This window comes from Mobula birostris, chromosome 11 (assembly GCF_030028105.1).
Source record: "Mobula birostris isolate sMobBir1 chromosome 11, sMobBir1.hap1, whole genome shotgun sequence".
NCBI lineage: Eukaryota > Metazoa > Chordata > Chondrichthyes > Myliobatiformes > Myliobatidae > Mobula > Mobula birostris.
Window position 1 is genome coordinate 85,804,610 of NC_092380.1, and position 27,544 is coordinate 85,832,153.

Genomic DNA, 27,544 nt, shown 5'->3' on the forward strand with positions numbered 1-27,544 from the left:
CAACAAATCCTCAAAGGAGGAAGGAGAATTAGATAAATGATGTAATTTCAAGGAGCAATACTAGAGCCTAGTGCTTGGGGTCCAGCCATTGACAAGACTGGTGTTCGAAGCCTGGAATACAGCTCCTCATTCATCTTCACTGGCGAGTCCTCAGTCAATACCAAGGATCAAAGCCCGAAGGTCGATCGAAAGTCCAGAAGTTAAGTCCCAGTGTCCGGAGACCTAAGTCAATCTCTGTGAACCTGTCGGGAAAGTCTAAGGTCCAATATCTGCATATCTATGAGTCCACTGGAGGCTAAAGATGACCTGCCCTGGGGTTAGAGGACTTTGTTTGTGTGTGATTGAGTAGCAGGGAGGAACAGGACTTGTTTTGCTGTTGTTGCTTTGTCGCCTCGGATGTTCTGCTTTGTTGTGCTCTGTGTTGTGCAGCCGAGCATGGTGAGCAAGCTTTGTTGGCACCAGAAAGCACTGTGACATTTGTCTGCTGCTCCAGCACATCCTTGGGTGTATTGTTTGCGAACACAATTGATGTATTTCACTGTAGGTTTTGATGAATGTGTGATAAACATATCAGAATCTGAATGTGGAGCCTTGAGAAAAGACTGATGCCCTTTCTAAAGGATGTGCTTCTATTCTGAGGCTATGATCTCTGATCCTACACTCCCCCACTATTATAAACATTCTCTCCATGTCCACTCTGTGTAGACCTTTCAATATTAGATTGGTTTCAATGAAATCCCTCACTCAATCTTCTAAACCCCACTGAGTACAAGTCTAGAGTGTCAAATACTCTTCATACAAAAACCCTTTAATTCCCGTGATCATTCTTGTAAACCTCCTCTGGACCCTCTCCAATATCAGCACACCCCTTCTTAGCTATGAGACTCAGAATTGCTCACAGTACTCCAAAGGCCTTATAAAGCCTCAGCATTACGTCCTTATTATATATTCTAGTATCCTCGAAATGAATGTTAACAATGCACTTACCTTCCTTAATTTCAACTCAGCCTGCAAGTTAACCTCCAGGGAATCCTAAACAAGGACACCTAGGTCCTTTTGCACCTCTGGTTTTTGAATTTTCTCCCCATTTAGAAAATAATCTATGTATTTATTCCTTGTACCAAAGTGCATGACCCTACACCATGTTCCATTTGCCATTTCTTTGCCCATTCTCCTAATCTAAGTCCTTTTGCAGACTCCTTGCTTTGTCAGCACTACCTGCTCCTCTACCTATCTTTATATCATCCACAAACTTGGCAACAAATCTAGATCATTAACATATAACATGAAATGTAGCAGACCTTTTAGGGCATCACAGGTCACCAGCAACCAACCAAAAAAGGTCCCTTTATATCTTTTTTTTTTAACCTTCTGTCAGTCAGCTAATCTTCTCTCTGTGCTCGTGTCTTTCTTGTAAGGTCATAGGTTCTTATTTTGTTTAAGCAGCCTCATGTGTGGCATCTTTTTGAAAATCCAATTAAACAACATCCATTGACAATCCTTTATCAATCCTACCTGCTACTTCCTCAGAGAATTCCAACAGATTTTTCAGGCAAGATAACCCCTCAGCAAAATCATGCTGACTTCTGCTTATCTTATTATGTACCTCAAAAGTACCCCAACATCTCAATTTTGAACTCTAATGGACTCTAACATCTTTCCAATCAAAAATCAGGCTAACTGGCTTATAATTTCCTGTATTTTGCCTCTCTCTCTTCTTAATGAGTGACATTTGCAATTTTCCAGTGCTTGAAACTATTCCAGAATCTGGTGATCGTTGAAAGATCACTACTAATACCTCCACGGTCTCATCGGCACTTTTGGGACCATGGGGTGTAGTCCATCTGGTCCAGGTGACTTATCTAGTACCTTCAGACCTTTCAGCTTCCCAAACAATTTCTCTTTTGTAACATGACTACCTCACTTTGGTGCCCTAGATTTCTAGCATACTGCTGGTGTCTTCCACAATGAAAACTGATGCAAAATGGCTATTCAATTCATGTCATTTTCTCATTCCTTATCATCTTAATGTCAGCATCATAGGTACGAGTTCAGATTTGTATGGGCAGCCATATTCCCTTGACAATCTTCCCCAGCTTTAGAGAAACCTCCTCTACTGGGAGGAACATTGGTACAGAGTTCCGGCTCCAAGGAGTTGCCGGGCTTTGATGTTAAGAAGTGAACACAAACAATTTACTTTTTATTCATGAATATGCTGACTTCAGGAATAAAAGGTGAATATCTCATGCAGAAGCAACCAACTGCACCAATACAATACTTTAATATGACATGTTCACCATTCCACTGGATTTTAAATGCAAAGACTCAACATATCTGGTCAAGTCTATACAGAGATTGAAATCTTCTTCGAGCAAGTTCGCATTATGACATACTTATTTCCTTATTAATTTCTGTACAGAAATGTTTGGCATTAAGATAAAAAAGCAGAAAATAACAACATCACCACAAACTTAAAAGCTCAAAAAAGATTCACATTTTCCTGCAACATAAAGCAATTCCACTTAAGTTACGTATCATACATGTCACAGTTATGGTCCTGTAGTTATCTTACGTTATTATCCATTGGTATGCATTTCAGATTTGCTCCAAAAGCCAAGGTGTAAAGGAATAAAAATACAACAGTTTAAGCACTGTTTTCCTAATGATAAAAGCAGATAGGTCATAAGACATATTCTTTAAACTATCATCATTACTAACTGGTTAGTCCTATCTGATACCTGATATTGAATATTTGCTAAGTAAGGTTATGGAGAAATTATGTTAAATTATTCTTCTAAGGTTAAATATTTCTCTTTTTTAAATAAGGAAACAAACTATGCACATTTTGTTCCAAGTTTTGCCCTTTTCTTAGCATTAGATTAAACCATTCTAACATCGAACCAGCATCTTCCAATCCATAATTTGATTCAGTAATACTTCATGTTTTTTAAAAAATATATTTACATAACGTAGAGGTTTTGGCAAGGACAGCATTTGTTGTTCATCCCAGTTTCCCCTGAACTGTATGCTTTCACCATTTTAAGTTGCAGTTTTGAGTTAAAGAGAATATTAGATCTGCAGTCCCCTTCAAGGTAAGCTAAGTAAAGATAGCTGGGTTCCTTGCCAAAAGGAACAACTTTTTAAGCTAGTTCAAGTGTTTCATGGTTGGTATTACTCATACTATGTACCTACTCCAGATTTATTCAATTGATTAATTGAAGTTCCTAAATTAACAAGGTGGTCTTCAAATGCATACCTCCAGATCAAAGGTCATGGCCTCATGATATGTGTCCGGTAATCTATCACTTTCAATGTATAACCATTGATCACTTCATATATAATATCCCACTGGAAGTGCAAGACTACTTAATTTTTATTCTGGATTAGTTCTGGATTATAGTTCCGGACAAAACACTTAGTCCGGATTAGTAAAATTGACGTTTTGTAAGCTGTGTCACACTTGTCAATCTCTTTTCATATTTGTGGTAATTCTGCATTCTTCCTTACACATGAGAACCAATACAGATGTTTTCCATATCAAACAGTCTAAGTTATGGATCTAATGTTAACTCTCATTTGCGTTATCCCATTACTACATATTTCGGGAATTTTGAAGGCATTAGTACTCAAGATATAATTGATGAAGGTCCAAATCCAAATTTTACAACTACCTAGAGATTTCATTTCTATAATGCAAAGCTGGTATATTTTTTACAGTTCTTTCAAAGACGACTCATATTCTGCTATTAATAACAGCCATACGAGAGTGAAATTAGGCAATGTTAATGGCACATGTTAACTAGATATCAAATTAGCAGTTTGTTTTACACCATTAACATTAGACATAAACATCGAGCCTGGCGTAAAGCAAACTTCTCAGTTATTATCAGACCAGCTTATGTGGCCGATATTGATGGCTGTCATTCCCTAGGATATATGTCACTATTCAGATTGGGGAAAGGATCATGCTAATCAAACTCTACCAAGACCAGCCCTTAAAATCAATCTTTGAGAAAAAGTTATCTTTGAAATAGACATTTATATTTTCCATATATGTAACACAAGAAATGACTGAAAAATAATAACAGGTATTATCATGGATTTAACAGAAGTGAGATTCAGGTTTGGGAGCAGATACATACAGTATATATAAAATGAAATCACATTCCATCAGTTAACTACAGTTAAACACTGTAAATGCCTGAACAGTAAAGATTTGATACAATTCCCAAGGTCTATCTCTTGAGCATATATTTCCATGAAGTTCGAGTCAGAGATGTTAATTTAATGCCGATCTATTAATCTTTACTTTCAACTACAACAACTCCACTAAGGCCAGGAGAATGTATGGTAAAAGCTAACAAATACTGCACCCAATAGCTATTTCTGATATTCTCTTTTGATGAAGGCTAATTGGTCAATGAGTCAATGTCAGCACTCAGAGCTTTCTCATCACTCTTATTCCCCTGTAATCACTCCTCCTCCATTTGCTCAATTCCTCCCAGATTCTTCCACCATTTGCCCATACGACTATAAGACATAGGAGCAGAATTAGGACACTCAACCTACTGGGTCTGCCCAATCTTTCTATTATCACTCTCAACCCCATTCTCCTGCCTCCTCCTCGTAACCTATGATGCCCTGACTGATCAAGAACCTATCGAACTCTGCTTTAAATATACTCAAATAATTTGGCCTCCACAGATGTCCATGGCAATGAATTCCACAGATTGACCTCCCTCTAGCTAAAGAAACGTCTCCTCACTTTTGTTTTAAAAGGATATCCTTCTATTCTGAGACTGTCTTTTGGTCCAAGACCTTTCCACTAATGGAAATACCCTCTCCACGTCCACTCTATCTAGGTCTTTCAATATTATTTTGGTTTCAACGAGATGCCCTCCACTTTCTTCCAAATTCCAGTGAGTATAGGTCTGCAGCATCAAATGCTCCTCATACATTAAGCCTTTTATTTCCAGGATCAATCTCAAAAACCTCCACTGGACCACTTCAAAGGCCAGCACATCCTTTCTTAGATAAGGGCCCCACAACTGCTTACAACACTCCAAATATAATGTCTTATAAAGCCTCAGTATTACATCCTTGTCTTTACTTTCTAGTCCTCTCAAAATGAATGCTATCAATGCATTTACTTTTCTTACTGTTGACTCAACCTGCAAATTAACCTTCAGGGAATCCTGCTCTACGACTCCAAAGTCCTTTTGCACCTCTGATTTCTAAATTTGTTCCCCATTTAGAAAATAGTCCATGGCTTTATTCCTTCTACTAGAGTGCATGACCATACTCTTACCTACACTATATTCCATCTGCATCTTCTTTTCCCACTTTCTCGAAGTCTTTCTGCAGACTTCCTGCTTCCTCAGCACCACCTACCCCTCCACCTATCTTTAGATCATCTGCGAACTTGGCCACAAAATCATCAATTCCATCATCGAAATCGGTGATGTATAACGTGAAAAAAAACGGTCTTAATACTGGCCTCTATGGAACACTACTAGTCACCGGCAGCCAACTAGAATAAACCCTGCTTATTCCCACTCTTTGCCTCCTGCCAGTTAGCCAATCTTCTATCCATGCTGGTATCTTTTCTGTAATACCATGGGCTCTTATCACACTAAGATAAACTTACAGAAGATACTAAATGCTCCAACCTGCATGTCGCTGGAATATGGGAAGAAAGCAAAACATGTTCTCACAGAGAAAAAGTACAAACTTCATGTAGTGGAAATTAGGATTGAACCCAACCATCAGAACTGTGAGGCAACAACATTGTTTTGCCATTGTGCTACACAAGGCAAAGTGACATATCTTAGCTAATATTTTATTAACATGTTAGCCAGCAGTTGCTTTACTCCAGTCATTAACAATGCTTAATATAGTGTGGTATCTTCCTCGAAGATTATATGCAAACACTATATACAGAAAGCACAGGTTTATCTGACTACAATTCCTACAAATTATAGAAACATTAAATAGATTCATCAGATTAACAATGATTCGATTATGTTGGCTTGTTTAATATATTCACCATCAGTTAGTCTTTGTGGAATATATACTATGACTCTTGATGCATTCTTGCATCAGTTAGTTGAGCCAACTGAAGTAATAATATTACCTCAGCATAGGATTATTTTTTTAAACAGAGGTAATTCAAAATTTTTCTCCACTTATTTCTTCCCCACTGCTGTCAAGTCCTTAAAAAAACAGAAAAACCTGAATCCTACCTTGGGAATATATTTCACTCAGCTTGCACTAATGTTGTGTTTATTTATGTTCATTCTGCCATGTAAATTATGTATAATTTAAGTTTATGTAATTTGTTCCGTCAAGTTTGTAATGTACTGTATGGATGCTGCAAAAAGCTAACTTTCATTGCATTTACAGTCTGGGTATTCATGCCCGTGACAACAAGTTTGAAATTTGAACTTGAAACTTGACAATGAGGAATCCTTGCAAAAAGTAAGAAACTTCCATGTAATATATGATGCCCATACCTCTCAGAAATATGTTTATCATGTAGTGTAACTGCTGATACATTATTGTAGCATAGTGGTTAATGCAACACTTAACAGCCACCAGCTGTAAGATCAGAGTTCAATTCCCACCCCGTCTGTAAATAGTTTGTATGACTGCGTGGGTTTCCTCTGGGTGCTCTGGTTTCTTTCCACATTCCAAAGACATACGGTCAGGGTTCCCGAGTCATGGCATTCTACGTTGGTGCCGGAAGCCTAGCAGCACCTTGCAAATGCCCAGCACAGTCCTCGCTGATTTGATTTGACGTGAACAATGCAGCTCACTGTATATTCCCACGTTCATCTGACAAATAAAGTTGATCTCTCTTTAATCTTTGTATGTGATAGATTCTTGTTTGCCTTCAATAAAGTATTCTGGTTACATACACTGTTCTTACTATACAAGACCATAAGACATAGAAGCAGAGGCCATATGAACCATCGGTTTTACTCTGCCACTCCACCATGGCTGATTTGTTATTCCTCTGAACCCCATTCTCCTGCCTTCTCTCCACAACTTTTGATGTCCTGACTAATCAAGAACCTTTTAAGCTCAGCTTTAATTATACCCGATGACTGGGCCTCCACAGCCATCTGTGGCAATGTATTCCACTAATTCACCTCCCTCAGGCTAAAGAAATTCCTCCTCATATCTGTTCTAAATGGATGTCCCTCTTTTCTGAGACTGTGCTCTCTGGTCCTAGACTCCCCCACTACAGGAAACATACGGTCCACATCCACTCCATCCTGGCCTTCCAATATTTGACAGGTTTCAATGAGATCCCCCCTTCATTCATCTAAATTCCAGCGAGTACTGGCTCAGAGCCACCAAACACTCCTAATACGTTTACCCTTTTGGTCATGAAATTATCCTTGTGAACTTCCTCTGCAGCCTCTCAAATGGCAGCACATCTTTTCTTAGTAAGGTGGCACAAAATTGCTCAAAAAAACTCCAAGTGCAGTTTGACCACAGAGTATTTCTACATAATAATATGCATTATTATGCAGAACCATAGTAAAATCTAGAAATGTCACAGTTCCGAGGTTATTACTGTACAATTTTCATCCCAGATAAGGAAGGTTGGATTCTATGGAACCTACTGTTAATTAGAATGGTTGTTGCCGTAGCTTGCCAGACTTGGCTGGAAATAAGTTAGTCCATCTGCACAACATCATCCAAGTACACAATTCCACTCTACTAGCTACAAGGCATGTCAGGAGTGTGCCAGCTGACTCTCCACTTGTCTGGGTGAAGTTAGTCGATGAACATCACATCTTCTACACTATCTTGTCACATTTTACTTCCTACAAGATGCAAGTCAGCACTGTGATGGAGTATTCTCCACTTACTGGTGTGGAGTTCATCCACGCACATAACATCTGCCACATTACCATCTGGAGGTAATCATTTTATCTCTCTTTTTGCACTCTTATTTAATTTAAATTTTAAAAAATGTATGTACTTCTTACTGTGACTCACAGCTTTTATTAAATATTCCAATGTACTGCTACTGCATAACAACACATTTTATGACATATGCCAGTGGTATTAAACCTGATCCTGACTTGGGGTGTAGGAAATTGAAGGGTGGTATTACAAGGATGGGAGCATAGGAGATTCAGACATTACCTTATAAAATAATGCAGTGTGTAGATATGGTGAATGCACATAGCATTTCTCCTCGGGCTGGGAATCAAGAAATGGAGAGAATTGATTTAAGATGAGAGGAGGACAGTCTATGGGAACTTTAGGGGCAACTTTTTTTTTACACAGAGGATAATAATCTATTGAATGAGCGAAAGAAAGTGGTTGAGGCAGGAACAATAATAACTTTTGAAATACACGGACAGGAAAATAGGTATATAGACAGGAAAAGTTTAGAGGGATATGGGCCTTAGGCAAATGGGACTAGCTTAGAAGTGCAGTTTGGTCAGCATGGACCAACTGGGCTAAAGGACCTATTTCCATTCTGTATGACTCTACAAGACCACAAATATGTACGATTGCTATGGGGTGCACCAACAGTTTTCATCGTGGGCCCTATGTAGCAAATGTTAGCAGTGCCCAAGAATTCAGGGGCTACTGAATCAGAGTTACACAAAAACACAAAAGCTAGGGCAGGGACGGAGTTCAGTGCTAAGAAGTCAGCTTGTGCTCTGAGTTGGGCTGGGGTGGAGTTCAGTGCTTAAAAACCTTCTTGTGGCCTGAGGTGGGTTGAGTGATGGGAGATTGGGGTAGGATGATGTCAGGACTTTGAATACCTAGCAGGGATCTAGAAAGGATGTTGGCTGGTTGGGGAGATGAATTTGGAAATTAAGAGTCAAATTGGAACTTACAGGGATTTTATCTAGCTGGAGACAGAAACCTTCACATTGAAATCTCAGTCTCTGACTAGAGATTTAGGAGGCTGGGAAGTCAATTAATCAGGACTCAAGAGAAAGTCAGGAAATTTGGGTGCTTAAGGCATTGAAGAAACAGTACATCAGTAAATTTTCTGGTCAGAGGTTGGAATCAGGGTGACTGAGAAAGCTGAGTCTTGGAGCAATTGGAAAGTTGGGGTGAGCAGTGGATAAGAGGCTAACGTATAGTGAACATAGAATAAAGACAATAAGTATGATGGCATAGTTCACTTGTTAATGAAATCTGATTATTCCAGGTATACTCAGTGATAGACACTGCTGAGATAGATCACTGAAAATCTTAGCTTCAGTCATGAATTTCTTGAACTCAATCATAGCATAATAGGCTACCATCATCAGACATTGACAGGACAACTGATCCCTCAGTAATGATTTTCAAGTCGGTATTAGGCAAGGAAAAGTCAACCCTCCAACTGGGCAAAGGGGCAGATTTAGTCTGAGATTTGAAGAAGAGTGCTACAAGAAAGGCATATTGTTTTTATATGTTATTGGAGTCAGTAATTTCTCTTATCTTACACACAGGTATATATAAATTATATTGTTTAGGTTAAGGAAGTATTTTCACTTCAATTTCTGCAAAGCTACTAGCACACTGATTTATAGCAATAGACTAAGAAAATATAAAATATACATTTAACTTGGATGAAGAAAGCTGGCCTAAATATTAATCAGAGGTATTCAAAACAAAGTTCAGAACATTTGCTCTTCCTAGTTTAATCAATATGAAGAACCTCTAATGGCTATGCCCTTCACACGTTCTGTAAACCTGTTTTACCTCTTGAATTTAGTTTGTATTAAATATCCCTGCTGTCACTCAGATACTGCCATTTTATATTGCACTTGCTCAATTAAAATAACAGAAAGAAATGTTACATTACCTTTGTAGAGCTAAAGAAAAGCCACACCTCCATTGTATAGAGTTGAAAACTGATGCGATTTCTGAAAATAAAACAATGCAAAATTATTTTTTGTCATTGTTCATTCTGACATTTAAATATTATGAAAACATGCTGAGTATTTGAAAATGTTGGGAATAATGACAAAAAATCTGCTGATATTTGCTCAACTCTACTGCAAAATTGAAACAAGTTCAAATAAAATGCGTTAATAATATTGATGAGGAGACTTACAGTATCCTTAATTTTTAATCATAAACAATTTCAGCACTTTTTTACAGATTTGAAAATATATGAGCCAAACAGTGACTTTGTCTGTACTGCTTGTTCGTACTATTTCTTTGGAATAGATTGATTGCAACTGGGTTCATACCATGATTAACTTGCCACACATAGAGGTAGATTGCTAGATTAAATATGTAGCCTCAAAACTATGTTTGCCTTATCACTTAATTCCTGCCTGATTCTTTCTTATTCGTTGCTGAAACATAGGTTATTTATTTTAAGCCTCACACAGCAAAGACTGAGAGCAGCCGGCATGGATTGATAGTACGCAGGCATCAATCACGGTAAATTCTCTCAGTGAATTGAAACGTACTGTCAGATAAGGTGACTACTTCCAGTTTCCATCTGATGCATTCTCAATCCTCAAGGGAATTCAAGAGTCACAACTGTCAGAAAGCACGCATCTACCAGGCTCTTCCTTCCGACATACCATCTGCTCTGCATACTGGATTTCAGACTAATGATAGCATATTTACCAGTGGACTATCCTCTAAGCAGGCATCTGCAAAGTAAAATTCAAGTGCTCATGGCATTTAACTTAAGTAAAAACTAATCCTGGCAATTTCCATCTGGAGGATATAGGTAATCCTCTAAAACTCCCCTCTGTGAACATTATCTCTAAAACTTACTTAGATGATTTAGTAATCTCTACTAAATCTCAAAATGTGTTCTTAAGAACTGTGTGTGTTTATAAATATGTAAGGACATTTGCAAATATGTAAGGAAATCAGCTCACTTTAAACTTCTACAGTCAGTGCAGAGTCATAAGTGACAAATGTTCATTCTGATCACTAACTTTCTCTTAATAAGAGGGATGATAACAATGGCAAAAATGAATCAATATGTTGTAAGAAAATTCAACTATAAGCTCTTAAAAAAAAGAATCAGTATGTAGATCACATACAACATTAATTTGGTAATAGTGGGGGTGGACTGAAGGAGCTAAAGTAGAAAAGCCAGAAACAGGTGCAAGTGTGGTCCTCCAAAAGCACACCCCATGCCCTCTTATTCATGTGATTCAGTCAGTTATTACTGGTCAGTGGTGAGATTTGAGACCGAGATATGAGGGACTTGTTGGAGTTGGCTTGCTAGACATGATCAGTATACAGATGACTGAGAGGGGGTTGATAGAGAAGTTATTTCTTCATGAAAGCTCTGTCATTTTTTGAGATTAGGTCATACCTAAAATACTTGACATATTGTCAAATAAATACCAGATCCACAGATTTACTGGAATAACTTGGCTAGAAGGGTAATAAGTAGCAGAACAGCTAGAATATTGTCAGGATCATAGACTTCACTGCATTATGTGCATTCAGTCAGCTCTTAAAGTCACCTGAAGTGTGTCCATGTTCAGTGTTTGGTACACTCACTAACAAGGGGGGGGGGGAACAAGGAGTTAGTGTTCAGCTTTGGCACCGGGTGAGATTTTAATGATTCAAAGTCCTTGTCAAATCTAACCTTCTGACTTACAAGTTCAAATTTTTAAAAGCAAAACAAACCTCATCAGTAATGCAGAATATTATTTTGTTGCTATTCCAGACGGTCTTCAATGTTAAATAGCAATTGTCTAAATTCACAGTGTTATATAGCATAGAAATAGATCCTATGGTCCAAGTTACCCACGCTGACCAACAGATTATCTGTGTTAATCACATTTGCCTATATATGGCCCATATCACTCTGAACCATCTCTTTTCATGCAGCTGACTAAATGTCTAATACATGTTTTTAACTCTACCAACCTCTACCACCTCTTCTGCTGGCTCACAACCCTCTGTGTAAAGAAACCTAACCCTTAGATCCCCTTTTAATCATTCCTATTTCACTTTAAACCTATGCCTTTGTAAGTCAGGAAAGAAGCATAAAACTTGTTGCTTCAGGATTGTTTTATTATGTGTTAACAGAACAAAGAAAAGCAAGAATAGACAGTAACAGGAGCCAAGGCTAGTACCAGGAGAAAGAGAAGAAGCAAAAAAAAAAGAGAAGGCACCACAACATATCCAGCTCTTTTTGTACTCCATATATAAGAAACAATCAGATAATGCAGTACCAAGTGAAGCTTCCAGATCCTTTCAGGATCATACAAATGCTACCACTAGGGAACATACTGAACAACTTCATATACATACAGTGGCCACTAGGAAACATACTAAACAGTTACATGTATATAAGTATTTATAAAAATATATGCAGGTACAATGAAGCTACAAAGAGAATAACAAGTAATCAGTCTAATTCAGTAAGACCTATATGTTATTTAACAAATGGATAGGGAACTCAAAACCAGAAGGAAAATACGTATAAGCTAGTGGAGCACAGGACAAAACTTAGGGTTTTGTAGGACAAACAGTTAAAATTTCAGTTGCAATCTGTTAATATTTCAAGATCACATTTAAAGTAATGAAAAACATATATAATTAAACCATGGCCAAGTCATGAAACAAAGCACTTACCTGAGTAAAGCATCTTTGTTTGATGAAATTAATAAAAAGTCCAAACAATATATACCAACAATATTAAGTTTATGAAGAAGCCGTGTGATAAGATTCAGATATTGGCTGAGGGAAAGGAAAAACCTGGAATGTGTGAGTTAAAGGTAAGAACGCACGGACGGTTTAGTTGATTGTGAGAGAGAATGAAAAAGTTAACGAGGCAAGTAAAGACCTTCACTAATCAATTGGGAAAGAAATGCCAAACTTGTAATAAACTACAAAAACAGTATGATATAGATAGTAAAAAGGCTAAAGAGTGAATCTCTGAATTAACTGAACAAGCAAATAAATAACTGTAACAAAATTGAAATTAACGGTATGGAGCTTCAAAGTGGACTGAGACAATTTCAAAGAGCTGAACAGGGACCTCAGATGTGTGGTTCTGCCAGCCCAGTGGGCGGTCTTGCCAATGGCTCTGCTGGTGACACTTCTAGTGACACTCCCAATGACACTATTTCTGATGACCCTCCATTGGACTACCCTGGACACAGCAAAAAAAACAAACTCCAAATAATTACAGCCTATATTGGAGAGTCCTTCAAGACATCAACACTATTCAAAATCCAAAGGGTTAGAGCCTTTATCAAACAGTCTCCAAAATATTGCCACCATCTGACCTCTGTAGAATTACAAAATGGACATAACATGGACTCTACAGCAGTCCCGATCAGCTCAAGTGAAGATGACAGTGATGAAACAATAAGATTGGCAGATATGTTCAAAGTTCAAATAGATCTATTATCAAATTGCATATAATGCACCCTATACAACTTGAGATTCATTTTCTTGCAGACACACAGTAAGTCCAATAACCATGATAGAATCAATGAAAGACAATATCAACAAAATAGAAAAAAGGAAATAATAATAATAAATAAATATCATGAACATGGAATGAAGAGTCCTTGAAAGTGAGACCATAGGTAATAGGATCAGTTCAGTGATGGGATTGTGAAGTTGTGAAGTTATCCCCACTGATTCAAGAGCCTGATGGATGAGGGGTAATAACTGTTCCTAAACCTGATGGTGTGAGTCCTGAGGCTCCAGTACCTTCTTCCTGATGTCACAGCTTGTTCCAATAAAGACCAATGGAGTGAAGGCATGCAGGACTGAAAATGAAACCATATTTAATCAATGTGTTCACAAGCTAATCCCTCTAGTGGCAGGTCTATCAGCTACTGGCTAACCTCTCCACAACCTGCTGAAAGACAATAAGTGCTCAGGTGACCTGTACCCCTTAATGAGGAACAACTGACTGCATCTCAAACTTGAAAAGCAACTTCATCTCCTGATAGACATAAACTCTTTACCCTGTGCGTCAGTGAAAAACACAGGATAGCAGTCATAACTCAAGATCATGGAAATCGACATTATCCTGTTTATTACTCTGCTAAAGGTGTGTTCACTGATGGCCCTTCAACGACTGAGAGAGGAATTTAAATAGTCCGATGGAGGGAGAGCTGCATGACCTCGGTTGTAGCACAGACTAGGCCTCATGCCACATTACAGCTGCCTAGGAGAGATGACGCCAGGAGTGGTGTAGTGTGGCATCAATGCTCGTGTCAGTGCTGCTCTCCAGTGTTTGCTCAGTGGAAGACAAAGACAACAGGCGCTTTGGCTAATGTGCTAGTAACCTCTGTGACAGTGCCTACGCCGCAGGTTTATACTAACCAGCCAGAAGACTTCAAACAAAGTCGACAACTACTGGACATCATGAAATTTATTCTGATATTATTTGTTTTTGTTATACTTTTGCTAATTTTCCCCATTCACAATGTGCCAGCTGAGATGACTCACAATGTATACTTGTATTATATGAATTTGCAGATGCTTACAATGCATCTAGCTGTTTGCTATGTCAATTTATACCACACATCTCAAGATATTCACCAAAGCTAGACTTTCTAAAACAAAGATGCACCCTCTTTATTAAACTTTCCAGCAATGGTGATGTTGACAATATGCCCATGGTTCATTATTCTCAAGAGAGACATAAATATATGATCACCATGACCCCCACATTCTGTCTTAAACATGATCATTTATGTAAATATAAAGAGAATGATTTAGGGAATCATATTATACAGTATCTAACCCTATTCATGTCTTATTCTGGGATATCTCTATATCTACATCTAATGTCCACGACAATACTATTAAATCTTTTCATGAGATCACTATAAAAGCTACCTTTTGTTTGAGTTCAGAAGGTACCATTCCAGTAGGGCATAGTTCATGTAATTACACTTAACACTGTCCTAAAAGTGGTAGTGACTCTGGATTTTTCCATGACAATATCCATCAGAAAAATATTAAAATTCAACAAGGCTCCTGTTGCGTAATAAGGAATAGTCTAAGTTCATGGAACAACACATACTTTATGTGTAGAAATGGAGCCTACACCTCTTTTCTATGTGATTGGCTAGGGTCTTTATATTTAGGATATGTGTTTCCTGCTAGGTGATATACACAGACCTTAGGTGTACCTGACATAGCTGATTTGGCTGATCATGTTCATTAAGAAGCATCTAAAATACATCAATACGATGGATGGGATTTCTTTGATTGGATTCTTTCAAGTGTTGGAAGCTGGAGTTATTCAATATTATGAATCACATCATTTGTCCTGAAATGCCTTATCATAATTTACTTTTTTTTTACTTGTACAAAGGTGACCATTAATAGAATAGCCCAAACTCATGTAAGTGTGCCTACTAATCTGCCGAACAATGACATAATCCTAAAATACTTTGAAGAATATATAGCCTTTGATCCTTCATAACTTATGTAGTTTTTGATTAGTTTATACTTAATGTAGATACCGCATGTTTTTGTCTCCGAATTTTCAAATGTAATCGTTCTAATTAGGTGATTTAGAATAAAAGTGGGTATTGTTGGATTAGACTGCTTAATTGTTATTTTCTTTGCAACTTAAAATTAATTATCTGTTTGTATTTTATATAACTACATACGTGTGTGTGTGTGTGTGTGTGTGTGTGTGTGTGTGCGCGTGCGTGTGTAACTGGTTAGTATGTTCCCTAGTGGCCATAGTTTGTACATACAGTTGCTCAGTGTGTCCCCTTGTATGATTCTGGAAAGCTCTGGAAGCCTCTTTTGATATTGAATTATTTGAACTGGGGCAATCTGAATGGCTGAGTCTTATCGGCAAATTTGAACAGAATGTTTCTGACCTACGGAGTATGAAAAGAGCTGACTGCACAGTGGAAGCATCTTGCTTTCATTTTGCTGTTTCTCTTCCTCCTGTTTATTAGCCTCTACTCCTGTTACTGTCCATTTGTTTTTTTTTGTTCTACCAATGCTAAATAAAATAATTATGAAGCAACAAGTTTTGTGCCTCTTTCCAGAGTTTGAAAAAACCTTGAATTAAAAACATCAGAATCCAACAGTGTACTTTTGAAAAACAGTTAAAAATTTTGAGGCAGTGGGAATTAGGCAAGAATATTGTTTCTGAATAATGGAAGAATTCTGTCCCAGACTTTTACTTTTTGACTTTTCTAACTAGGAGTATATTGTTTCAATCAAAAAATTGCAAATTGGAGATCTATTAAACAATATATTCCATTTCTTCTTGTACATCATTTACAATCCATGGCAATGCAAATTTAACTGAAATGGTTTACCTGAGGTACAGTATGTGACTAATAATTGGAGAGAATTAGTGTGAAGTTTCCTTCAGATATAAGATGGCAATTCAGGTAATCCTTCAGGGTATCAATCTAGAAGACCTTTGTCCTATAGCCCAGATGGCATGAGTGCAGTCTGGCTCTACTATTTTTCAATACTTAAACTATATATGGATCACCTTGTTGATCAGGTAATTTCCAAGTGATTTTCTGATTTATTACCCACTGTGCAAGCAAAATTCAGCTACACTGCCACGCCACACACGTACATGTTGGCATCATGGAGAGTGACTATTTGATTAGTTTCAGTCATGATCTAAGTCATGAGAAAGGATCAGAGAAACTTCCATTTTACATCCAGCACTGATAACAATATGTTTAATTGAAAAAGAAACAGAAAAAAAAATGACCAATATAGCATCTTTTCAAATATACAGGCTCTTCACAAAGTGTTGCTATACAAGATTATTTAATGTAATTCCTAGTGCACATGTCAAAAGGAGAGCACAATATATTGTTACTCTGGATATGATGCAGTACAAAAAAAGCACAAAATATAAATACATAAGATAGCTTATATACATAGACAGATCATATCTATGCTAAGAATAATTTTTTTGCTGTGTAAGATATTGAATGCATAAAGAGTACTTTAAATTAAAATGTAAGCATTCTGCTCCGTCTGAGAACACTAGAGCCAATGAGTGCCAAAGGTTTGAGACCTCTGCGTGAATGCAGAAGGTTTGATTTTGCAGGCACAGCAGCTCTGACAGCTCCCCAGCTGTGCTTCAGTGTTGGACTCCTTGTGGAATCCAGCAGAGCTGCATGAGATTCTTGTAATTCTCTATGAGGCAGAGGACTAAATATAAAGCTGTTTACATTTTGTGGTTTGCTTTAATACCTTCCTTTTTTTCCAAGAAGTTCATTGTGTGATTTTATTTCTTACTATCCTACACATTTAATCACTTATGTTTAATTGATTTTACGTTGATCTTGCAGAATATCAGAACTGTTCAGTGTCATTCAAAGTCCTTTACAATTTTTCAGCCTGTAATACAATTACTCTGTTGTTGGCTACAAACCCCACACTCAGCTAGTCTGACACCAGTAGTGGAATACAAGTGTTTCGAATAAGATTTGTCTCTGAATAGATACCATTTCATTACAAGTCATTGCAACTGACAAAAATTTATATACCCTCCCACACAATAGCTGAAAACATGATAACTACTGAGCTGGATACATTTGAAGTGAGTATTCTATCCGCAGCCTCCAAAACTGCTGTTTTTGTGATATCAGTATTGCACTCACAGTTAAAGAAGGCAGTTCAAATGGAACTCAGTACAACAGCGGAACAAGCTCGTCATCTGTTCCTTAAATGTCTATAAGGAGAAGCAGCAGAGCAGGCTGCTAGCTATAGATTCAGTCAGCATCACCTGCTAGATGACCCGATGCTTACAACTGCTGAGTTCCTTCTGATTTTACTTCTCCTTCCCACCCTGTCTCAGAGCTCAGAGCCATTGTCCTCTTACTCTGTTCAAATGAAGCCCAACATAAAATCAGGGAACCATAGCTCTTCTTCCAACTTGACACAATTCAGGTCTCAGAACGTAACAGATTATTCGACTATTTCAGAACATTTGCCTTTCCAGCTTTTATCCGTACTATCCAATTTTAATTAAAGATTAAGGAAATTTTAAAAAATGCATATGTTGGAAATATGAAAGATAACAGAAAATGTTGATCAATGAAAGAACAAGTGAAGCAACATATCAAGTCAATTCAAGTCAAGTCAAGTCACTTTTTATTGTCATTTCAACCATAACTGCTGGTACAGAACATGGTAAAAATGAGACAACGTTTTCCCGGACCATGGTGCTATATGAAACAATACAAAAACTACACTGAACTACGTAAGAGAAAACACAAAAACTACACTAGACTACAGACCTATCCAGGACTGTATAAAGTGCACAAAACAGTGCAGGCACTACAATAAATAATAATAAATAATAAACAAGACAGTAGGCACAGTAGAGGGTATAGTAGGTTGGTGTCAAGCCAGGCTCTGGGTATTGAGGAGTCTGATGGCTTGGGGGAAGAAACTGTTACGTAGTCTGGCCGTGAGAGCCTGAATGCTTCAGTGCCTTTTTCCGGATGGCAGGAGGGAGAAGAGTTTATATGAGGGGTGCGTGGGGCCCTTCGTAATGCTGTTTGCTTTGCGGATGCAGCGTGTGGTGTAACTGTCTGTGATGGCGGGAAGAGAGACCCTGATGATCTTCTCAGCTGACCTCACTATCCGCTGCAGGGTCTTGCGATCCAAGATGGTACAATTTCCGAACCAGGCAGTGATGCAGCTGCTCAGGATGCTCTCAATACAACCTCTGTAGAATGTGGTGAGGATGTGGGGTGGGAGATGGACTTTTCTCAGCCTTCGCAGCAAGTAGAGATGTTGCTGGGCTTTCCTTGCTATGGAGCTGGTGTTAAGGGACCAGGTGAGATTCTCTGCCAGGTGAACATCAAGAAATTTGGTGCTCTTAACAATCTCTATGGAGGAGTCATCGATGTTTAGCGCAGAGTGGTCACTCCGTGCCCTCCTGAAGTCAACAACCATCTCTTTTGTTTTGTTTACATTCAGAGACAGGTTGTTGGCTCTGCACCAGTCCGTTAGTCGCTGCACCGCCTCTCTGTCTGCTGACTCATCATTCTTGCTGATGAGACCCACCACAGTTGTGTCATCGGCGAACTTGATGATGTGGTTCGAGCTGTGTGTTGCAGCACAGTTGTGGATCAGCAGAGTGAACAGCAGTGGGCTGAGCACACAGCCCTGGGGGGCCCCCATGCTCAGTGTGAAGGTGTTGGAGATGCTGCTACCAATTCAGACTGACTGAGGTCTCCCAGTCAGGAAGTCTAGGATCTAGTTGCAGAGGGAGGTGTTCAGGCCCAGTAGGCTCAGCTTTCCAATCAGTTTCTGAGGAATGATTGTGTTGAATGCTGAACTGAAGTCTATGAACAGCATTCGAACGTACGTGTCTTTTTTGTCCAGGGGGGTTTAGGCCAGGTAGAGGATGATAGCAATGGCATCGTCTGTGGAATGGTTGGGACAGTACACGAACTGCAGGGGTCCTGTGATGGGGGCAGCAGGGACTTGATGTGCCTCATAACAAGCCTCTTGAAACATTTCATGATGATGGATGCGAGTGCAACGGGACGGTAGTCGTTGAGGCAAGACACTGAAGACTTCTTCGGCACGGGGACGGTGGTGGCAGCCTTGAAGCACGTAGGAACGACGGCACTGCTCAGGGAGATGTTGAAGATGTTAGTGAGAATCTTCAAAAAGAAACAGTCAGCATTTTGAATCTGGTAGAAAAATAAAGGGCTATGTAGGAGGAACTAAGTAGATTGATCTTAGAGTAGATTAAAAGTTCAGCACAATATAATGGGCCAAGCGGTTTGTACTGTGTTCTGATAAAAACCTAAAATCTGTTCTGACAAAGGGTTACACACCTGCAACTTTAACTATTTCTGTTTCCACAGCTGCTGCCTGAACTGCTGAGTTTTTTTCCAGCATTTTCTAGTTTTGTTCCCATGGAAATGTATCAGCCCAGTTTCTCCCTCCATGGATACAGCTGGACCACTTAAGAACTTCCAGCATTCTCTATTTTATTGCAGATTTCCCGTACCTGCAGTGATTTGCTTCTGTTGCATATACAACATTCTCAGTATTGCTATTTTTTTTTCCCTCTCCATCTCTGGCCCACCCTTTGCAATGTAAATCTTCTTTTTTGATCAAGACTTAGCTTCGGTGAAGGGTTGAAAGGTTGTGTTTGTTTCTATTTCCACTGCTATTGCCAGGCCTGCTGAGGACTTCTAGCAATTTTTGTGTTTCATGTTGTAAATGTAGTTATCTCATCTTCAGCAAGAGTCTCCCAGCAGTGTAGTTCAAGCTTAGAAACAGTAATTAAACAATAATACCACAGAACTTTATCGCTTTTCTAATTTGACAGAATTGAGGCCAGCGTTAATGTTGCAAAACTAGGGACACCACTGATGTTTAGAGTTAACAGGCTAATAATTAAAAGGAATTAGTTAATTATCTTCATACCTTTGAAAGTGTAAATACTAAGCAATGGGGCAATGGCCTAAATGTTTAGCTGCTCTACTTATGAAATTCTCTATCAGAAGGTCAGAAATGTTTATTGTTCTAGCAACGATGTAATTTAATTAACTTTGCTCAGATAATAAAGTATTGTGCGCTGTGCATGCATGCGCTATTTCAGGGTCAGAATGGAAAGCAATATTCGCGTTACTCAAGTACCAAACTATGACCACCTCCAACAAATGGCAGCTACTGGCCTTTTCTTTTCTTTCAATGGAACTACTTTTGCTGTCAAGTAATTCTGATGGAGCATCTTGGCCCAAAACGTCAACTACTTATTCCTCTCCATAGATACTATCTGGCCTGTTGAGTTTATCCAATATTTTGTGTTGTTCTGGATTTCCAGCATCTGCAGGTCTCTTGTGCTCCCATTGTCAAACTGCCCAGGATTAAGTTATTAGAGGAAAAGGTAGGGTTCACCACTGTTCAGAAATGAGCTGGACCAATCTTATACATACTGCAGCTATAACCACAGGTTTGCATCAAAATACTTCATGTTGAATGACTCACCTTTGAACACCTCAGAACTTTGTAATCATTAATTCCCTTCAGAATACATCATAGCTGCTCCATATGCCAGCCACAAGGTATCTTTCCAAACCTCAGCTAAACAGATTCCTCTTTAAATTTGTGGCTCCTGCCAGCAAGGAGAATGTGGATACTCAGAACAGAGGAACACCAGCAGCTGCAAGTAGCCCTCCAAGCCATTTGCCATCTTGACTGGAAAAATGCCGGGATGTTCTCAGCGTCACTTGATGGAGCTTTAGAATATCCTGCCACATATATAATGGGAATGTCAATACTACTGGGACATTTTTGGTTCAAGAGGGTGATTTACTACATTAAGGGAAGAACATAGGGCCTACTTTTTTTTCCTAGATGAATTCTAGGATGCTTTGGAGTTGCACTCATGCAGATAATTGGAGAGTATCCCCTCACATGTCTGATGTGCTCATTCACGGTAATGAAAAATATTTGGGAGTCAGGAAGTAACTTATTTTGTGCCAAAAAATACGACCCCTAACCTATTCTTATGGCCACAATGTTGACCCAGAAATTTCTGATGGAATAGCAACCTAATAAACCTGCTCTTAACATGAGCATATCCCCTGACAGAGACCTCCTCAACAAAGCCTGCTTTGACTTAATTCAAGAAACCCATGCAGCACAAGGCCTTTTGATCAACAAACAGGCAGAGACACCTTGACAGCCATTTAACCTGTGCCCCTAACCTGAAGCCGCTGTCCCATTCCCTAACAACTTCAACGTTGTTGATATTCTCTCAGGATAGTCGGAGTTACAGTGGTGAGGAAATTTTGGGAGCTTGGTACTTCTTCTATTTTCGTGATTGCTTAAAAGGGAGTCCTGAATTTTCCTTTCATCACATGATGAAATACCAGAATTGTTGGAATTTCTCAGGAAAATGCAGGACATTTATGTGGACAGAACATTTTTTTTTAGATCAATGCTGAGTTTCAGGGTATTGATAGTAGGCAATTCAGTACGGCAATGACCCTCCCTGACTCTGTCTTGGTAGGGATAGTTATTGCCTGGCATTTTGGTAAAAATGTTACTTGTCTCTGAATTTTACAGCTGTGTATTAGTTCAGTTGCAGATAACTAGTGAATTAAATTGAACACAATGCAATATCAGCAAATGTCCTCACATCGTTATGGAAGGAAAATCATTGATGAAGGCATTACCTTTGACATTGCCCTGAGGAAACTTGTAGCAATGTCCTGTGACTGTGTTGATTGGCCTAGAACATCTGCACACACCTATATTTATGCTGGCTATGACTCTAACTAAGGGAAGACTCCCCTACTCACATGAATACTGATTCTGACTTTTGTTTCATTTTCAGATCACACAGAGATAAATGAAGTAATCCTGGCCACATCAACCATGCCTTGTGAAACAGATGACAAACAATGCTTCAAAAGACATGCAAATTTTTCAAGTTGCATTGCTTTTCATCAAAATTAAATAACTGTGATAGTGAGGCTCTTATTATTTTTACTTGCTGTCAGAGATGACATGTACTTGGCCCATCTTGGTCAAAGGATTTATGTTCTAACAGATTCTGCATATATAAAAATTACACTTTTTTTTAAACTTACAACAACTTAGCAGCCAAAGAATTTGCTTTTTGAAATGCAGCTACTAATATAGGAAAACTAATTATCATATCAAAGCAAAGAAATACATGAATTAGAATAAGCATTTTGGTGAAATTGGTAGCAGGAAATTGAAGTTGGCTGACAAACTCATTTTGCCTCAGGAATCATTGTGCCAAGAGTGGCACATCTGAAAGACAGATCCCCAAGTTCAAGGTCTGAGGCTCACTCCAATACAGACCTCCTTTCCATAATGTTTATTAAACATTCTGATATACCATGGCTGTTGGGGCCTCCACAGATCATCCAGTCCTGACACTATGCTTTTATGCAGCTGGGTCATGGGAAGTGCATACTATGCACTTAGTTAGAAGAGATATGATGAACTTGCGTGCTGCACCGTGTGCCTGGACCTGCCCAAGGCCTCCGCCTAAGGAAGGGCCGAGCTTGAAGAAGCGGCCGCGGCTGGAGGCCAACATGGCCTCGGGCTTGAGTTCGGCGGGGGCGGCGGTGGGGGGTGCCAAGATGGCCAGCGAGAACAAACTGGAGGAGAGGCTGTACTCGGTGCTGTCGCAAGATCGAAGAAGATGGAGGTGCGTAGCCGCCAACCTCGGATTCGGGACGGCACCCACTGACTGACTGACTGACATGGGAGGTGGGTGGGAAAGAGCAGAATGAGAAGAGAACAGCTAGCTACCAAAATCAAGCAGGAAGCCAGATGCTGATCCTCCTCTTTCCAGATTCAGTTAAGAAATATAAAGTTATGAGGCCCGTGCCCTTTATTAACATCCTGTGTACACATTCTTCTCAGCTGCTTTTTAACATACATCCAAACATTGAATTTTGCCAAAACCTTCAGTTTAACATGTCCATCAAATGGCCACATCACCACTAACACTGGATTATAGGCACACATTATGATGTGACATTTGTGATTAAAGGGAAAAACACTACCAGTTATTGCACTCTGACACTGATAATATGTTTACAAAAATATAGAAACTTTGTTTCCTTTAAGGGCTTTCTGTACATAAATCTCAGTACTTTTTTAAATCTATGAGCTACCTTTTAATAATATCAAATGTAGAAGCCTTAAACTAATTTGTGATAGCAGTGTTAATCACTATACTGGAGAGGCACCAAATTACAATTTTAAAAACAGCTTTATAGTGATCCAAAATGGCACTGCACATAAAAAGCAAAAACAGAGTGCATTAAAATAGAAGAACTTTTTTCACCTAGTGAGTTGTTGCAATCTGGAACACACAGCTTGAGAAAATGTGGAGACAATTACTCTCAACGACATTTAAGGATGACTTGACAAGCACTCGAATTGACAAGTAGGATACTGACCAGGTGATGGTAAGTGTGATTAGCACAGCTAAAGACTTGATGGTCAGCCCAGACACTATGGGTCAAATACCCTCCTTATGAGCTGAATAACTTTCCAAACCTATTTAGAGTAGTGTTTCAGATACATGTGTTCTTGTAGAATGAGCATAAATAATATTACTACACAGATTAATTTTAACTATATTCTTCTGTTTTATTAATACCTATATTTGTTTCCTTCTCTCTTAAGGCAAACTAAGAGGACCGTGCATATAAAAGTGCATACAGTCACAAAGAAACTATTTGACTCACAGCCAACATCTTTTCACTTGGAGTTCAAAAATCACTTCAGGAAAATCAATAAATGAACTAATTTTGCACTATGGGGCAATGTTGGTGTGTTTAAGCTGAGATGTTAAAAGTACCTCAATAGTACTGGCATTTTCATGCCTTTTCCTTAGTAGGCTACTTTAACTAAAACTTGCAAACACAATGCTCATCTATTGAAATATTGGTGTTGTTTTCTGCCTATCATTACTGTTCATCAACTTCAATGGGATGCAATAGTGGAAGTGTGTGTATAAAACAAGTAAGGGAATCGTTGTAATCATTGAGGCCCTCTACTGTTCAGAGTCGACCATAGATGTTGCATCCAAGCTGTCTAGCCAAGACAGTGTGATACGGAAAGCCAGCTGCTGTCCACCCAGCATTCTCCCCATCTCCATGCAGTTGACAGATCGAAAGGAATGGGAGAGACTGATACAATTTGGCACCAGCAGTGCTGCAGGAATTGCCAATCAGTGTTGTACCCAGTATAGGACTGCCTAGGGACTCCAACTCCAGAATTTTCCTTGGGTTTACTCGGGAAGACTTCCCCATGAGCTCCAAGGCAGCGGAGATTTGAGATCACAATTTCTCTTCACCTGGATAAGCTGCCAACCATGGCGGTTGAGCCCCATCTGTCCAGAGTGACTGGTTTTAAGGTGGCAGTAAACTGCCCCTGCCCCTTCTCCTGTCAGTAGAAGTGGTTCTGTCAGGCTTTGTGGCTAAGCCATATGCGAAAACCAGGAGCTGGACTTGTTTGTCAGAGGTTATTTGAAATGCGTGCCATTTAGAGCATTTAATAGACAGTGGGAGCTCATCTCTACTACCCTTCCTGCCCCACCCCATGCCTCTAATAACCTTAAGGGACCACCAATTGAATCACTACCTTAAGGTTAGATCCATTATCAGACATCCCACCTCTCCCGGAAGTTCTGGGAGTCTCCTACATATTAATAGTGGCTCCCTGATGCCTGCAAATTATATACAATATCCCTAAAATCAATTTTTTTGAGAGCGAGAGAGAGCAAGAGAGAGCAAGCGCGAGAGCGACCACAAGAGAGAGAGAGCATGAGAGAGCACGAGCGAGCGCAAGAGCAACCATGAGAGAGACAGAGTGCGAGCGAGAGTGAGAGTGACCATGAGAGAGAGAGAGCGCGAGTGAGAAAGAGCAAGCACGAGAGCGACCATGAGAGAAGAGAGTGCGAGCGAGAGAGCGAGCACGAAAGAAAGAGTGAGAGAGCGAGCGCGCCACGGCAGAGTGTTCCAGAAAAAGAAACTATAAAATGTACAACACCCCAGACTACCCTAAAGTGTACCCCTGCCTAATAGGGGTCAAAAATAATGACAGTGTTTCTCGCTGCGCTGTTTGCAACAGTGACTTTTCTATTGCCCAAATGACTATAAAAGACATGTTGAGGTGAGTTTAACAGGTGTCATTCATTCATTAGCATAGCTAACATTAATTAAACTAGCTGGCTAGCTGCTTAGGAGCTGCTCTATTGCAGACATCCCACCTCTCCTGGAAGTTTCAGGAGTCTCCTGCAAATTGTTGGTGCTATCTCCCTGAAATGAGTTTTTGCAGGGTGGGATGTCTGCATTATAAATGCCCCAAAGTATCTTAGTCAACACAGATCAAAGCAGCACAGGAGCAGGTCTTTTGGCCCACAATATTGTGCCACGGTAATAGCATTATTAATCTGTCTACTCTTTCTATACCTCTCATAAACTTATAGACCTCTATAAGTTCTCCCCTGAGCCTCCGCTGCTCCATAGAAAATAACCCAAGTTTGTCCAACTTCTCATTCAGGCAGCATCGTTTTATATTTACTTCATTAAAAATCTGAAAGCTTAATCAAGTATAAAAAGAATTCAACATGGAAAATCTTCTGATTGCTAAACATCTTATTAAACATTTAGTGAAAATAAATTTCAGATCCTTGAGGATACTCCCAATGGGAAAACTCCAATTGTAAAATATGCCATGTCTAGATTGTTTAAAGTGGAGCTCGGTTTAAACAAAGGGGCCACACTTGAATCCTATGGATTCATCATCTATCTACTGTACACCATTCTTTTCATTTACTTATAACTATTCCTTAAAAATAGTTTTGGAGACTGTATATGAAGAATGAAGCAAATCAAAAATTAACAGAACTTCACTGCAGAAATTAAATTAATTTTGTTTTTTCTTCTAATGCCTCCATCTTGTATTATCAAATGCTCTCAAAGTCAGAGATTTGCACAACACAGAAATGGGCCATACACCCCAACATGACCATGCTGACTATGATACCTTTATACAGTAACCCAATTACCTGTATAAGGCCCTCTACTCTACTCCTTTCCTATCCAAGAACACACTGAAAAGCCTTTTATAACTGCTAGAATTGTGACTGCCTCTAGCATTTCCTCAATCCATACAGCCACTATACTCTGTACTCTGTATGAAATACCTGCCCCTTGGATCTCCTTTAAGTTTCTCTCTTCTCACCTATGCCCTCTGGTTTTAGACTCCTCTAGCCCGGAAAAAAGACTCTGACTACCTACCTTATCTATGCCCCTCATAATTTTATAAACCTCAATAAGGTTTCCCCTCAACTCCCTGCATTCTATTGAGAATAAATCCAGCCTATCCAATCTCTCCTATAAATAAGCCCTCCATGCCAGGCAACATCATTTCTTCAACACTGTCAACAGTTATTACATTCTTCCTGTTGTATAATAACCAGAGATGTACACAAAACTCCAAAATACGGTTTTGCAATGCATAATACAGCTGCAACATGATATCCCAATTCTTTTACTCATTGCCAAGGCCAATGAAGGCAAGCTTGCTGAATGCCTTCCTCACCACCCTCTCCATCTGTGTCTTCATTATCAGTGAGCTACAAACTTGCACCTTCAGGTCTCTCTTTGGTTTGTCAACAAAAACACTTGAAAACTTCTACAAATGCAGATTGGAAGGTATTCTGACTGGCTGTATCACCATCTGGTACTAAGGTGCCACTGCACAAGATCGAGCTAACTCGCAGAAATTTGTAAAATTAGTCAGCTCCACCATGGGTACCAGTGTCCATAGTATCCAAGACATCTTCAAGGAGTGGTACTTTAAGAAGGAGACAACCATCATTAAGTACCCCCACCACTCACTAAACGCCCTCTTCTCACTGTTACCATCAGGAAGGAGGAACAGAATCCTGAAGGCACATACTCAGCGATTCAGGAACAGCTTCTTCCCTTCTGCCATCTAATTTCAAAATGGACATTGAACACACAAACACTCCCTCCCTATTTTTTTAAATTTCTGTTTTTTTGCATACTTATTTTAACTTAACTATTTA

At 39.1% G+C, this 27,544-nt stretch overlaps 1 long non-coding RNA gene across 1 annotated transcript in view; it reads right to left on the reverse strand.

The window, feature by feature from the left end:
* Positions 1-27,544, reverse strand: part of LOC140205547 (uncharacterized) — a 276,487-nt gene that overhangs the window by 125,642 nt on the left and 123,301 nt on the right. The window contains exon 2 of the long non-coding RNA XR_011887871.1: positions 9,830-9,890. This is a non-coding gene — a long non-coding RNA (uncharacterized lncRNA). The remainder of the gene's footprint in view (positions 1-9,829; positions 9,891-27,544) is intronic.